Source organism: Dipodomys spectabilis, unplaced genomic scaffold (genome assembly GCF_019054845.1).
Source record: "Dipodomys spectabilis isolate Male_0828 unplaced genomic scaffold, ASM1905484v1 ptg000408l, whole genome shotgun sequence".
NCBI classification, from domain to species: Eukaryota; Metazoa; Chordata; class Mammalia; order Rodentia; family Heteromyidae; genus Dipodomys; species Dipodomys spectabilis.
In genome coordinates this window covers 1,305,096-1,320,030 of record NW_024871085.1, presented here as the reverse complement: position 1 = coordinate 1,320,030, position 14,935 = coordinate 1,305,096, and positions in this window count along the sequence as shown.

The following is a 14,935-nucleotide window of genomic DNA, read 5'->3' as shown; positions in this document are numbered from 1 at the left end:
AATTTGAGAGAAAGTACTGTAATTCAAACATTCAACTTACAGATGACCAGCCCATATGAGTGAACAAGTTCACAAAGTGTCATAAGATTATTTTTAATACCCCACCCCTATGATTAATGAAAGATTTTATTCCAACATAAATTGGCCAAAAAATAGTTGCTGGAAGGATAGATCCATAATTGATCTACCAAAGCCCAGAAAACTTGACTTAGAGGTCAAATATAATTCAGAAAAAACATTTGAAGCACTAAGAAGTGCTTCAAAACACTGGGACTTCAGTACAACATGGTTCTGTGCTATAAAAATGTCACTCTCAAACCAATGATAATCTACATTGAATCTCCTAAAAGTGTATTCCTTTTCAAATAAACTTTTCAAAATCACATTCGCCAAAATAACGTTTGACAAGTTGATGATACTTAGTGACATTACAAGTTTTTCAAGTGTAGGGAACAAGTTACAATAGAGTTGAATTATTTACACAACACTAATGCAAAACACATTCAACCTTTCATTAAAGTGTAGAAATAGTACCACCCACAATTTGTGTTTTTCAGTAAGGGCCTTCCAGAAATGTGATAAATAGATCAGCCTCCTAAATTTCAAACCCAAACATTAGCTAATAAATTACATCATTTAATAAGTTACATTTTAAAAAGTCAAAAATAGTTGCCTTATCATATGTTATTTTATATTTTCCCTCTGTCTAACATAGTAAGAAATATGACTTTAAGTCTTGAATATCGGTACTCTTCAGAGATATGACAAACATAATATCTGTCTTCTATTTCTATCATATTCCTCTCTAGGAATAAATTATATTTTCTTCTTTTTCCAAAACTTATAGGTAGTAGAAAATATTATTCCATGTAAAATAAAAGAATCTCACCATTGTACAAAGCCATTTATAAAAATTCGTAGTTAAGAATACATTCTAATAAATTTTTAACTTTCTTTTCGACTAAAGATTAATCTTCTAAATGAATGAGAATAAAATCATGTTTAGGTGCTTCACGTCTCCAGTCTTGCAAATTGTTGCTGCAGATGAATCAATTATGGAAATATAGGCTGACATAGTTCAAGAATATGCAGGATTGAAAGTCCATGGAATGTATATAAACCTTTCAAAGTATTAATACACAGTTTAACAGAATGACAATCAGGAAGTTGAAACCAGAGAGGAATTATAGTAAAGACATAGAATGAATGAATAATGAACAAGTGGCAAGTAAAGTTAGAATACTCAATGTGCACATATGATAAAGGACGTGGTAAATTGGAAATAAATCTTGGAGAACGGGTTGGTGAGGAATGATGGAAAGAGTGACTCTAATCTAGGAGCATTAGACAATTAGATGGATATATTTAATTGTAACACAATTGCACTACCTTTTAAAATTCAGTTAAAAAACACAACAAGAAACAAAAGCACACAAAAATTACAACCTAACAACAATCTCTAGAGAGTATGAATATGGCATCTCAAAATTTTAATCAGTTAAAGTAGGGCTGTATTGGGAAAAGCAAACAAAGCTGTTCAAAATGGGAAGTTTGAGATAGGGGAGAAATTTGAACAGAATTAAATAGATTATCTAAGGTTATAAATCACCTAAATCTGCTGCAAATAATATCTTTCTTCTAAGAGTTTTCTGTCTAAACTGGATAATCCAATCCTGAGACACACTTGGTAGCTTGTGAGGATAGAATAGAAGAAACAAGATCAAGAACCCATTACTCCACTGGAGAGAAAACAATCCTCTATATTTTCTCTAATCTCTCTTCACTACTCTTTCTTCATATTTTAAGTCAATTGATTTTGAATTATATTTTTGCTTCTTTCTTCTGGCAAAGTAATTGGTCGTCAAAGTAATTCATTAAATATTATTTGCCCTTTGCTTCTTTCATGCTGTTTAATTGGCCAAGTGAGTCCATTAAACTTCCCTCTTGCATTTGGTTGCCATGAAACAACATATATGTTAATGAGGAGAAATCTAATGTAAAACCATGTCTCCAGAAAACTGTCCAAGAAGCTGTGATCACAAATATTTGGCTATATTTTTTCTTTTACCTTGAAAGACTTCTTATGTCTAAAGTCAAAATTAAGTACTCCGTCACATGTTGGTTCAATCAGAATTGTCTAACCTCAAAGATATATTTTGCTAACAAGATGTTTAGAGGAAACCAAAAAATACTGCACTTTTATCTTCTCTCTTAAGATTCTCCTGAGATACCATATCAGGAACAGTGAAGTTATTCCATGCAAAATTATTTCTATATATTATTTTTTTCTAGGTCTTGCACTTCTTCACCAAGATGTATGGAGGAGAATACAGTTAAATCACCCATACCTTGGAAGACAGTGTCTGTTACAAAAGGACAATGCTTCTATGTTCTACTTCTATGTCCTCCCCTTAGCTCTTGCCGGATTTCCAATTAATCACAGCTTCTTGGCTTCAGGTCTAGTGAACCTGAAGGACTATATGGGTTCCACCACTGCTCCATCTTCATTATTTCTTTTTTAAAACTCTTTAAGTTGCCTCATTTGGATGTGGAATTTATTTTCATGTCTTCATTCAATAAGTTCTGCATTGTAGTGAGCTAAATGGGCTCTGTAAAATCACATTAGGGAGTAAAAATACTAACACAATTTATATAAAAAAGTTTTGACCTCCCTTCACTGCTGAAGACAATACACTTAGCTAAGGCTTCTAAGAAAACTTTTTAAATTAACATTTCTATTTGCTCAATTCTTTTCTGAACTTTTTGGCATACAAAATAACAGAAGTCTTCACTATCTGATATTAATAAGGATATTATTTTTTGTGAGTCACTTAGAAATGTGAAATCATTGGTTTGAAGTATACAATCAGATTTTTTTCTGTGTTTCACTGCTTTACGTCCAAAGACATTGTGGAAAGTGTTACAAACAGAAATGTGTAATCCCAACACCTTCTTCCATTATGAAGGGCACTTTCTCCCTAAATATTTTGACTCAAATTATCTTTTTCAGAGAATAACTGCTTGGAAATTAAAGGTAAATTCACAAATTTTGAAGCCTCATTTTTTTAAGAACTTTGAATTTAAATTGCAATACAACCTTGTTTCAAACAGTGAGAATATAGTTCCTGGGTAAAGACAATTCCAAGGGAACCTACAGGACTTACAGCAAGGTTTCTGAGGTCAGATTGTTTAGTGTGAAAAAGAGCCATCTTCATCCACATTTCTCCCTCTCTACTAAGTTTCCTTGGATTTCTTTGCATGAAAGCCTATTCTTCCAGGCAATTTTAAATTTTCTTAATAGGCTAAGTTGTTAAAATTTTGAACAATTAAAATTTACCTGTCATAACTTTAAAACTCTTGAAAATCCTTTATCAGAATCACGAATTCATCAATCTTAATTCCACCCTTACCATCAAAAAGTTAACATGCTGTTTCATGATATAGTATCCATGCAGCTATTATTTTCCAGTGGCTTTGTTATGCGTATATATAACCATATTAGCTGATGCTAAGCAAAATGAATTCAAATATATGGAACCAGATTTTTTTCATTTGTGGTGGTTGTTTTTGATGAACTATGTGATTTCTGATTTCTTTGGGTTTTTCCCCTATGGTTTATCCCTGCTGTATTTCATTTTGTATTGTGTATATATTTACCTTAATTAGCAAAGGGAAGAGGAAAAGCATAATGGTGAGACAAAGGACAAAAGGAAAACCAATGCAATAGCAATACTCACAAGACAATATGTTGGAAACGTACATTAAAACTTGTGAGGGGTGAAGGGGTGAAGTAAAACTGTGAGAAAAATGAGGGAGTGTTAACAAGTTTGAAAAGTTATGATTTAATTCCTTACAATTACTGTAACACCACTGTACATCACTTTGATAATAAAATTGAAAAAAATAAGCTGCGTAAAATATACTTTCACTGTATTGGCACAGTAAATAATATTCTATATGTAGTAATATTTTAAAAATCAATACTATTTGGCATCTAATTTGAATTAATTACCCCTTCTTTATCAGCGGGTCATCAACTTGAATGTTATCCAACTAGAAAATATTTTCACAATATAATTGCCAAATTTTTCAAAAAAGAATAAATTTAGTACTTTCTCATTCTAAAACAGAAAACAGTTTAATGCTATGGAAACTCATAACTTTTAAAAGTAAGTAAGTTGTTAAGAGGACAGAATATATGTGTTCTTCAAAATTCGTATGACTAATAACTACTTATTTTTAAATTTGCAACATTCCTGAGAGATTCAAAACAGTACCTGTTTGCATGTTATGTAATTCTGCAATAGATGCATTTTCTAATGGGGTGTTACAGATTGAGAAGTCAACAGAAAAATAGCCACATTCTGGTAGAGGATAAGACTATGAAGCATGTGTAATAATTAATTCAAGAGTAAACAATTGTTTATCAGAGTAAGCTATTATAAATATGACCATCAATCCCAAGATTTATGCCATAAAGTCATCCTAGCCCAACAGTTTCCAACTTGTAAGGGGCAACTTTAAATTTCTTAATTCACATCATGAATACCTTATCTCTATTTTGAAAAAATACTACACCTCTGCTAATGTGAGGCCCTCCTTGTTCTGAAAAGAACACCACAATAAAATGAACTGCATCATTTTTCCTCCACTGGTATTCTTGAGATCAGAACACATGCAAATATTATTTATATTTATACTTTTTTAACTATCATAGATATTCAGGATGCAAAGATAGGAAAATTATGGTTCAAAGCCCACCCAGGCAGGAAGGTTTCTTAGAATCTTATCTCCAAAAAAATTCTTCACAAAAGCCAGACTCAAGTGGCACTGAGGTTGAAGTGGTAGGGCACGAGCCTTGAGTATAAACAGGCTCAGAGACACTGCCCAGGCCAAGAGTTCAAGCTCTAGGACGAACCCATAAAACAAAAACAAAACTGAAAACAAACCACAAACCTAGCATTTTTCTTCATTTATACAGAGGCACGTATATAAGGAAATGGCTTCCTGTATTACATATAGGTAGAAGAAAGTAGATGTCACACAATTACTCTGTTCATACCGTATTAAAGCAAACCATTAAAATATTGGTTTTTCTAAATTTATAAATTAATGTCATCCATTTGTTGGCAACTCTGCTGGATTATTCACATTAACATGGTATACATGAACTGGGTGAATTATCTATTAACTATGTTCTAATTATAACTCTCTTGAAAGAATATCTAGGCAAATAGAATGCCAGAATCATTTGTGAATTTTTCACTTAATCCCTCTACTTAAAAAGAATTTTGTAGTATCCTATAGAATATGAAATTACAAACAAAACCAAAAAATATATTTTAAATGTAAATTCTAATTTAACAAGGTCTACAAAGTCCTACATTAGGCAAACGTTACTATTTCTCCAGACTTAAGCTTTTGTAATCCTTCAACATTTATTTGGAATCCAACAGAATGAGGCTTTCTTACTTTTGCAAATTTTTGGATGGGAATCATGAGCTATTTTGCATCTAGGAATGTTCTGTAATGATGAGAGCATTTAAAACACAAGTGAGGATATATATGAGTTGCATTCATTAGGAACCTTGACTTCTCAAAACATAATGACACAATTAGCCCAAGCTTCCAACTGTATATTCCTTTCTTGTTGTTTGGTTTGTTTTACTGAGACAAAATTATTCACGTTGTCCAGGGAAGGTATCCTTATGTAATTCCACTCTCTAATCTCCTGTCTGAGTGCAAGAATTCTAGACTTGTAGCACATTGCCCTGCCATAGTTTGTTTATATAATCTATAACAGACTAACAATTCTGAAATTCTCCTCTGATCTTATCCATTAGACTGACTGCTCAGACTGTTTATGTACTATTTTCAAAGATGTTTTATCATTTGACACAGGATATGAACATTTTCAGATGCATCTGCAGGGTTCCCTGATTCATTCCTCCATGGATCCTATCCCATTAATAATGATTGTTAGACTCTCTTACAATCTCTGGTCCGTTACAATGTAATATTCTCAACTTCTGGGGGAAAGTTCAGGTGAGGGCTTGCTAATAATAAAAATTATCACTTGATTCTAATCTTACTCAAGACCTGTTTTCTATTGTTTTCTATGTTTTCTACATATTCTGAGCATTGTTTCATTTGTGTATTTTTGTGTGCACCTATAAGTGCCTCTGTGTGTATGTGTATGATTGTATGTATGTATGCAAAAACCTAAAGCTGTTATTCAGCAATCTTGCTCGTGAGTGGTATTCCAGCTTTTGCCTGGTTAATTATAGGTAGTGTCGCAAAGCCTATACTGTCCAAGCTGGATGCAAATTGAACCTCCCAGACTCCTTTACATTCTTAGGTTTTATTTATCCAGGAGTATCAACTTTTAAACTTCAAACACTTTTGTGAGTGTAAAGTCTAACCTGTAGCCCAGATTTTTAACTTGAGAATTCATGTAAAGACAGATGAACATTATACATTACATATCCTGAGTGTACACTGTTAGAAATGTGGTCATAAACTCAGTTGTTTTGAGATCTGAGGATTGGGTTTAAAGCCAGCATGGGTAGGAAAGTCCTGGAGACTCATTTCTCCAATAATTACCAGAAAACTGGAAGTGGTACTGTGGCTCAAGTGGAAGAGCACTAGCCTTGAGCTGCATTTCGGAGGGACAGCAACCTGTCCCATATTTCAAGTGCCACGATCAAAAAAAAAAGAATATAAGAAAAGGAAAAAAAGAAATGTGATCATAGCCACCAGGTTCATTGCTAGTATAATTCCTGTTCTCCTAAGATGGACTCTCTTTTTCCAGTTAAATCTATTCTCCCATATCTGACTTGCGTTGGAAACCGAATCATTCTTCCATTTTCCTTTTTGCACATTTAGGTGAATAGCAAGCGTGATTTAGAAAAGGAGTGGCCTCATGCTTCATGTTCCACTTAGCAATAATGCTTTCTCTATATCACTCCCATAAATCTACATACTGGACTTGGCTTTATTGTTTCAATGTTATCGTTATCTTATTTTTAGAGTCTTCTATATTGTAGTGAACACTTATACATAAACACAGAACTTCTTATTCTCCTATAATTGGTATTGTTTCTCTTAGTGTTAGCTCATGTACACTTGGGAAATTAATACACAGCATATAGACTCAAAAAAAATGATCTGAGAACATTCTTCTCATTTAAAATTCACCTTAATTTACAGAGCACATAAGAAGTTTGAACAAAATGTTCTCATGGATAAAGTATTTATAAGCAATTTAAATTTCATTTCTCTTCACTAAGTTGGCTCTGAAACACGTGTTACCTCATGTCCAAAAGTGTCCTTGTGCTATTTCAATGAAGCAAGAAAACATTCATATTTTTCCTGGAGCAGCACCATAGTTTGTTACTGGAAGAAAATGGAAGTAACTTTTAATGGATGTGGAAACTGATCCCAGGAGAGAGATTGAACATAGAGAAATGACAAAGTTGAAGTTATCTATTGCTTTCCTTTTTACTGTACAAGAAAAGAATCCAAGGCTTGAAGGAAACTATGTCTCTGACTTTTTTGAGTGTGTCCTTTACTCATGTAAAACTTGTCTGTAAACTTCCGGTTGAGAGTATTATAAAAGGAAACAATATACCATTTAAAGGCCAGCATAGAACAAAAGAAAGTAACTTTGTTTTAAAAGTGTTCTATTGCAAAGAAGTAAAGATATGGAGGTTTTAAAGTGTCTTATGCATGGATGTTTCACTCCTGAGATGATTCTCTTGTTGCAGGAATCAGTTATCAATTCCTTTATTCTGGTCCTGTGTTTTCCATAACAATAAGGATTCCAGAAAAGCAGGATCCAGTGAGTATGATCAGCAAAAGCAGCCTCTTCTCAGATCACCATTATTTTAAGGAGAGTCCCAAAGAAACACCCAGGGTTTGTTTTGTTTTCTTGTTTGTTTAGTTTGTGCTTGTTCTGGGGCTTGAACTTAGAGACAGGCCCCTGTCCCTGAACAGTTGTCTTTCTTTCCCACCTGGCCCAAAGCTACTACTCTACTGCTTGAGCCAAAACTCCACTTCTGGCTTTTTTGGTATTTAATTACAGATAAGAGTTTGACAGACTCTCTTGCCTGGGTTGGCTTTGAACTAAGACAGTAAGAAAGCTAAGTGACATCAACTGTATGGACTTCTCTTTTGAACCAAGAAATATGAGATGAAGTTTATTATATAGCTAATATCTGACCATTTTTAAAGAAGAGAAATGTTTAGCAAGAAGCCATAACAAATAACTCAGCCAAAGTAGGTGCACTACTAAATCATTTGGGAAGATTACTATTGACTTCACATTCCTTTGGGGGAAACTTAAAGCCATATTTGCACTTTTTTGTTGGTTGTGGGGATTGAACATTGATCCTGGGCACTGTCTCTCAGATCATCAGCTCAACTGAGCACTCTACCACTTTAGCTCTAACACAATTTCCGGGTTTTGGGGGTTAATTGAAGATAAGTGTTTCATGGACTTTCCTGAGCAGGCTGGCTTTGAACCAAAATCCTCTGGTCTCAACCTCTTGAGTAGCTAGGATTAGAGGCATGAGCCACTAGCACCCAGCTCATATTTGCATTTATGTACACTTAATGTCACTATGTGGACAAAGAATGGAAATCTGAACCAAATGATGTGACATTGCAGCTTTTCAGAATAATTTAGGTAGCAATAAATATGTCCTCCTTTCACATTTTGTTACATTAATGACTCATGAGCTATGGGACTCTTATATTAACATCCCCTTTCATCTTTGTAGGTGTATTTAGTATCAGAAAATGTTCATAGAGAAATATAGAAAGACAGATTTTTAGAAAGCAAAGGAGATCAGGTATGAAAGAACAGCATAGAAGGAGATACATTTATCACACAGAGATTAAGAACTAACCTAGGATATTTTGAATGCTAAAGGCAATGAGGAATAAACCTAGTTGATAACTAGTTTTTCAATAACCAAAAATAGTTCCCTAGAACGCTTTCTGCTATACCTTAGTTACTATTATTTTTTCTTTCCATCTGGAGTTATTCCTTCTCTTCTGTCACAACTGTTAATTAGCCTCTGCCTTTTTGGTGCGATGACTTGCCAAAAGAGTTTCCAAATCTCACTTAGACTACCCTTCTCATTGTGATTAGCAGTGACCACACTCAAAAGCCTGGAATCTTTGAATTTCCAGAAATAATCACCTAACATCTAAGCACATTCCTGGCATTAATTGATATGACCTAATGAACAAAATATTTTTTCAACACAGTATCCTAACACAGGTAAAGTACATTAATTAGGGACTATTGTCAGGTATCAGTATGGAAGGAGCAATTATACATTCCAAGTATGGGTTCTTTATTTTTCATTTACTAATTAAATGTTCATTGTTGTTGTTGTTGCTGTTGTTGTTTTGGCAGTCCTGGAGCTGACACTCAGAGCTTGGGAATTATTCCTCAGCTTTTCTTTTTTATCTTTTTTGTCCACCATTTGAGGCACAGGACCACTTCCAGTGTTTCCTTTGCTATTTATGAGGAATTGAACCCAGGGTTTCATGCATGCGAGGCAATCACCATACCATGAAGCCACATTCCCAGAACCCTAAATAACTTTCTTAAGATGCATTACCTTTTCATTCTGTAACTATGTATCATAATTTTAACCAGAAAATTTTTGCTAGAAAAGAGCATTGACCACAATACGGAGTCCAGGAAGGCTAGATGGGCAATGGATAACTGTCACCTTGTAGACAGGGCACAGAGGGACTTACCTCATGGAGCTGGTACAATAGACTGAGTGAGACAGCTCCTGACCCACAGCCTACCTCCAGAATGAGAGGGCCACCTTGGTTCCAACCACATGGGGATGCTGGGTCACCTCCTCCAGCACGCATTGAATCAGTTCCTGAGAGTGAAAGAGAAAGAAAGAAGGTCAGAATTACACTTAAGCCAGGTGCTGGTGGCTCAGGCCTATAAGCTGAAGTACAATTGAGGCTGAGATATGAAGATCGTGGTTTATAGCCAGCCCAGGAAGGAACACCTGTGAGACATTTATCTCCAAAGAACCACCAGAAAATTGGAAGAGGTGCCGTGACTCACGTGGTAGAGTGCTAGCTTTGAGCTGAGGAGCTCAGGGAGCTGCCCCGGGCCCAAAGTTCAAGCCCCGTGACTGAAAAGAAGTGGACTTCCCACCACAAGAAGTGGACTGAATAGCACTCATTGTCCTAGGAAGGATGGCAGAGAAGTCAGGCCGAGCTTCCTGTCAGCTGGAAGTTATTAGTAGTTCACCCGGCTTCTCTGTGTATCAGTTTCCCCAGCTTCATAACTGAACAAAGTGAAGGATCCCGTTACTCATGGGGATAGGGTAATAAAGAAAGAGAGCCATGTTTTGTTTCACAATCCCTTACCTGTTGCACCATTAATAACAAACACCATCGGATATCTTTCCAGGTATCTTCCTAACATATGCTCACAGAATTGCCAAGAACAGTATCAGATGGTCCCTCCCTCTGTGCCTGTCCCTGCTCCAGAGATCCCTCTGTATTAATCCCTTTTTTCCTCACAACTGTCACATGAGGAGATTGAAGTCGAATGGTCAAGGTCCAACCCAGAGCTTCACCTCTGGTCAAGAATCGGCTGCCATGGACTGAGTTTGGGACAATCCATCTAAACCAATGACTGTGCGTGGCGCTATATGTCTACCATCCCAACTACAGAAGACCGGGCCTAGTGGTTCATGCCTGTCACAGATAGGAGGACCATGATCCGGCCCAGCCTGAGCATATATTAATTCTCCTTCTCAGAAATGCCCAAGACAGAAGAGCTTGACTCACATGGTAGAAGACCTGACTGGCAAGCCTAAGGCCTTGAGGTCAAACCCTAATAAACCATAAAGAACCAGAGTCCCAGTGCCAGATGCTCATGCCTATAATCCTAGGTACTCAGGAGGCTGAGATCTGAAGATCATAGCTCAACATTTAAAATAGGGCTGGCCTCGCCCATCAGACATCATGATGAGAAGACCCAGAGTCTGACCTATGCTGTTGCGCTCCATACTAGCATAATTCATATCCTCACTAAGTGTTGGCCTTGCTCTCTGTCCCCCTAGGAAGCTATCCCCTGCAGGCCGCACTCCCAGGTCCTCCCAAGCTTGCACTGCCACCAACCAGGCCCAAGGGAGTACACAGCTCCATTGCACACAGATCCCTTGTTCTTGTAATTTAAGTGTGCTGTGTCCCCTTCACGCCTCTCACCATTCCAGGCCCCCAGACCTCAGCTGTGAAGCCCATACATGCCCCAAAGATAGCAGATAGAAGTTACCAAAACATTCAGCCTCCTTTTTACAACCCACTTCTACACACACACACATACACACACACACACACACACACACACACACACACACACACACACACACATCCAGACCGGTGACAGAAGTCTCATCCATGCAGCACCTGCAATTTGCCAACTCATTACTCACCTGAGCACAGTCAGGCTGTACAAGGAAAAAGATGATCTCTCTCTCTCTCTCTGTCCCTCTCTCTGTCTCTCTGTGTCTCTTTGTCTTCAGGTGAAAGATTGACCGAGCACAGAAGACAAGGGCTCACACAGCAAGGGTGTCTATCTTCTGTATCCAACATCTCCCATCTCCAGAAAAAAAGGAATAGACCCCAGAAGGCAGGTGTAGACATGCTGCTCCCCACCTCTGATTAAAGTCACTGGGTTCCCGCCAGGGAGAGGAAGGGCGCTGATGTGAGGCTGTGTGGTTCCCACTGCTCCAGGCCAGAGGATCTGTGGCACCCACTCTTCACCCAACCCTGCATCTCCCTGTATCCTGGGACACTAGCCGCTGGGAATGGTGGTGGGATACTCGGGTCAACACCTACCCCCACCCCTGGGGCACATTTGTGTCCAGTGTGTGGGCCAGACTGTGGGGCACAGGGGAGGCGTGGTTCCAGGTTGGAGGTGAGGGGGATATGGAGTAGCAGGGTGCGGGGCTCACATGTGTTGCTGGCAGAAGTTGTTGGGAACTGCTCAAGGTGGGGCAAGCAGCAATGGCAGAGGCATGACAGACACTCAGGCCCTGAGCAGAGAACAGGGCAGCCAGGACCAGGTCAGAGCCACAAGCTAGCTCGTGGCACACCATTACACCATTGCCTGAGGAATCCATGGGTCTGAACCCATAAGCACCAGGTTTGAAATCCTGCTCCATGGGGAAGGGGGGAGGGGCAGGGGCGCAGGCGGGCACATGGTGGGCCTGAGGAAGGCCTCTCTTCCTAGGTCTGGAGTCTCTTGCTCACCACTCAGCCATCTCTACCTTCCTCAACTGCTGGTAGTGTTGTCAACAAACAGAGGGAATCACAGTGCTACTGGGCAGCATGGAATGTGGGCGTGGCCACCATTCTTGTATCCCATTGGTCAGAAAGAACAATGAAACAATGGGGGTGTGGCTGGAATCCTGTGATGCAGGCAGAATGGGCAGAGTCAATATGACAGCACCCCCTTTCCCCAGAACTCTGTCCAAGCCAGTTGGGGACAAGAGAGTGACCTGCTTTAGCAGGAGGGCTGCACAGATTATTGTGTATGTCTGTTTGTTCCCAGACCTTGAACTTAGGATCTGGGCACAATCTGTGAGTTGCTTTTGATCAAGGCTAGCTCTCCACCACTAGAGTCACATGGCTTTACTTCTGGCTTTCTTGGCACAAGTTGGACAGGAGTCTCAAGGACTTTCCTGCCTAGGGTGACTTTGACCATGATCCTCCTTTCACAGCCTTGTAAGCTTTAAGGAGGACTGCTGAGAGCCACTGATGCCTGGCTAATCATTGGTTTTGCTGATGTTCTTGGACAGACCTGTGAGTTACATATCCTCAGATTTAAGTGGTAGGAGCTGGAGCCCACAGTTTGAATCCTGGTCTGCCACCAACAAATGGCAGGAGATCCTATGAAACTCATTTCTATTCATATGATTACCGAAGGAATATGATGTTTGTCATGATTAAATGGGCACTACTTGAATGATTCAATGATAAAATTATACACAATTACATTATAGGACACTGGTTGATATTAATTAATACTTTATGAAGCATTTAAACAATCACATTCATTAAATGGAGGTCAAATGAAATACCTACGAATTGGGCATCACATAGCATGGAGATGCCAATTTTTTTCTGCCAGGACTGGGATTTGAACTCATGGTCTAGGTAACCCTGCTGTTGCACTGTGTGGGAAGGGGAAGCTTGCCTCCTTGAATTCAAGAAATTCAAGTCTGTTCCTTTGGCCTAAAATCGATGTCCACCACAAGAAAACATCCTTTTTGTGTACATTTTAAATATATGATTTATATTTATATACATACGTTGATTCCATATTGCATTCAGTGTAGTTATTAATTTTATTTTTTGTTTTATTCATGTATTGACTACTCATTTTATTGACTATTATGACACGTAGAACAGTGATTACATTGATTACATAGGATATAGGTTTGCATATGTATTGCACGTCCTTCCTGACACTAACGACTTTCACAGAGAAGGAAAACATGTGTCATCATCAGCTTCTTACTACACGATTCATTTTTTGGGAGTACTGGCATCTGAACTCACAGCCTACAAGGCCCAATTCATGAATGAGTGAGTGTCAGCCTGCCATCATGTGGCAAATTGAGCAGACAGGCAGTTATGAGTACCTGAGATTGAGCCCCAGCGGTTGACAAAATAAGAACAGATTGACATGCAGATGGTAGTACACTAATAAATATATATCCTTATAGAGTGCCAGAGATGTCTATACATTATTCAGTTATGTAGACTACATTCCTACCAATTCATGTGTATTTATAATGCTACATGTAATTAATGTTATTGTTTCAATTCTTATCAAACAATTAAGTAAATCAATCAATATCCTGAAATTATTGCATTCTGTAAGTAATAGTATTCTTTTAATGCTTCATAAATATTAAATAAAATCAGTCTCCTGAAATGATGCTGTCTAATTTTATAGGAGCATCATTCACCATCAACTCATTCAACTGTGACATTGATAATATTACCTTGTTATTCCCATGGATGGGAACGAATCTCTTAGTAACTCCTGCCATTGATTGGTGTCAGGACTGGGATTCGAAATCGGGGCCTACATTGCCATGTTGACCTATGACTTCCTCAATGGTCTGACAACCTTCAGCAATGCAAGGTGAAGTACCCTTTGCAACAGTGTCATTCAGACCCAGGAGGGTCACCGTGCAAAGGAAGAAAACATAAAAAGGCCATCTCACTGCATTTTTTTTGTACATTTTTGCCACACAAGGCCTGGGGGTCTAGGATTCCAGGATCTACTGTGGGTCCAATGGCTGTACCCCAGCATAGAGTGATCAAAGCTGAGGCAGTTACCACAACCTGAGTTCAAGCCCCCTGCTGAGCAAAAAATAATTAAGAGGTTAGCTCCCTGGCTTGCAATTCACCCCCTTTATTCTGCCAGGCTTTGTATTTGAACTCAGAATCTGGGTAAATCTGCAGCACTGCGGAAGAAGGGGGAAGCTCACTGTATTTGAAGATAAAAAGTCAGGCCTGTACTGTAAGCCAAAATTCAAGCCCTAGCCTTGGAAAAAATGCTATTTATATACTTTGTAAATACATGATTTGTACTTACCTATGGATGTTCACTCCATACACGTTTGGTGTGGCTGTTCCTTGTATTTTTGTTTTATTTATTTATTTACCATTGATTTTACTATGATGACACTCATTCCCTTTATTACATTGATGACATCCTATCACATGGAATCTAAATTTGTAGACGTGTTCTCCATCATGCCTGACACCTAGGACTCTCAGAGAAAAGGAAAAAAGTTTCACACTTGGCTTCTAACTAAGCTGACATGGATAACAACCTATTCGAATGGCTATAGAGTTGTCTACATAG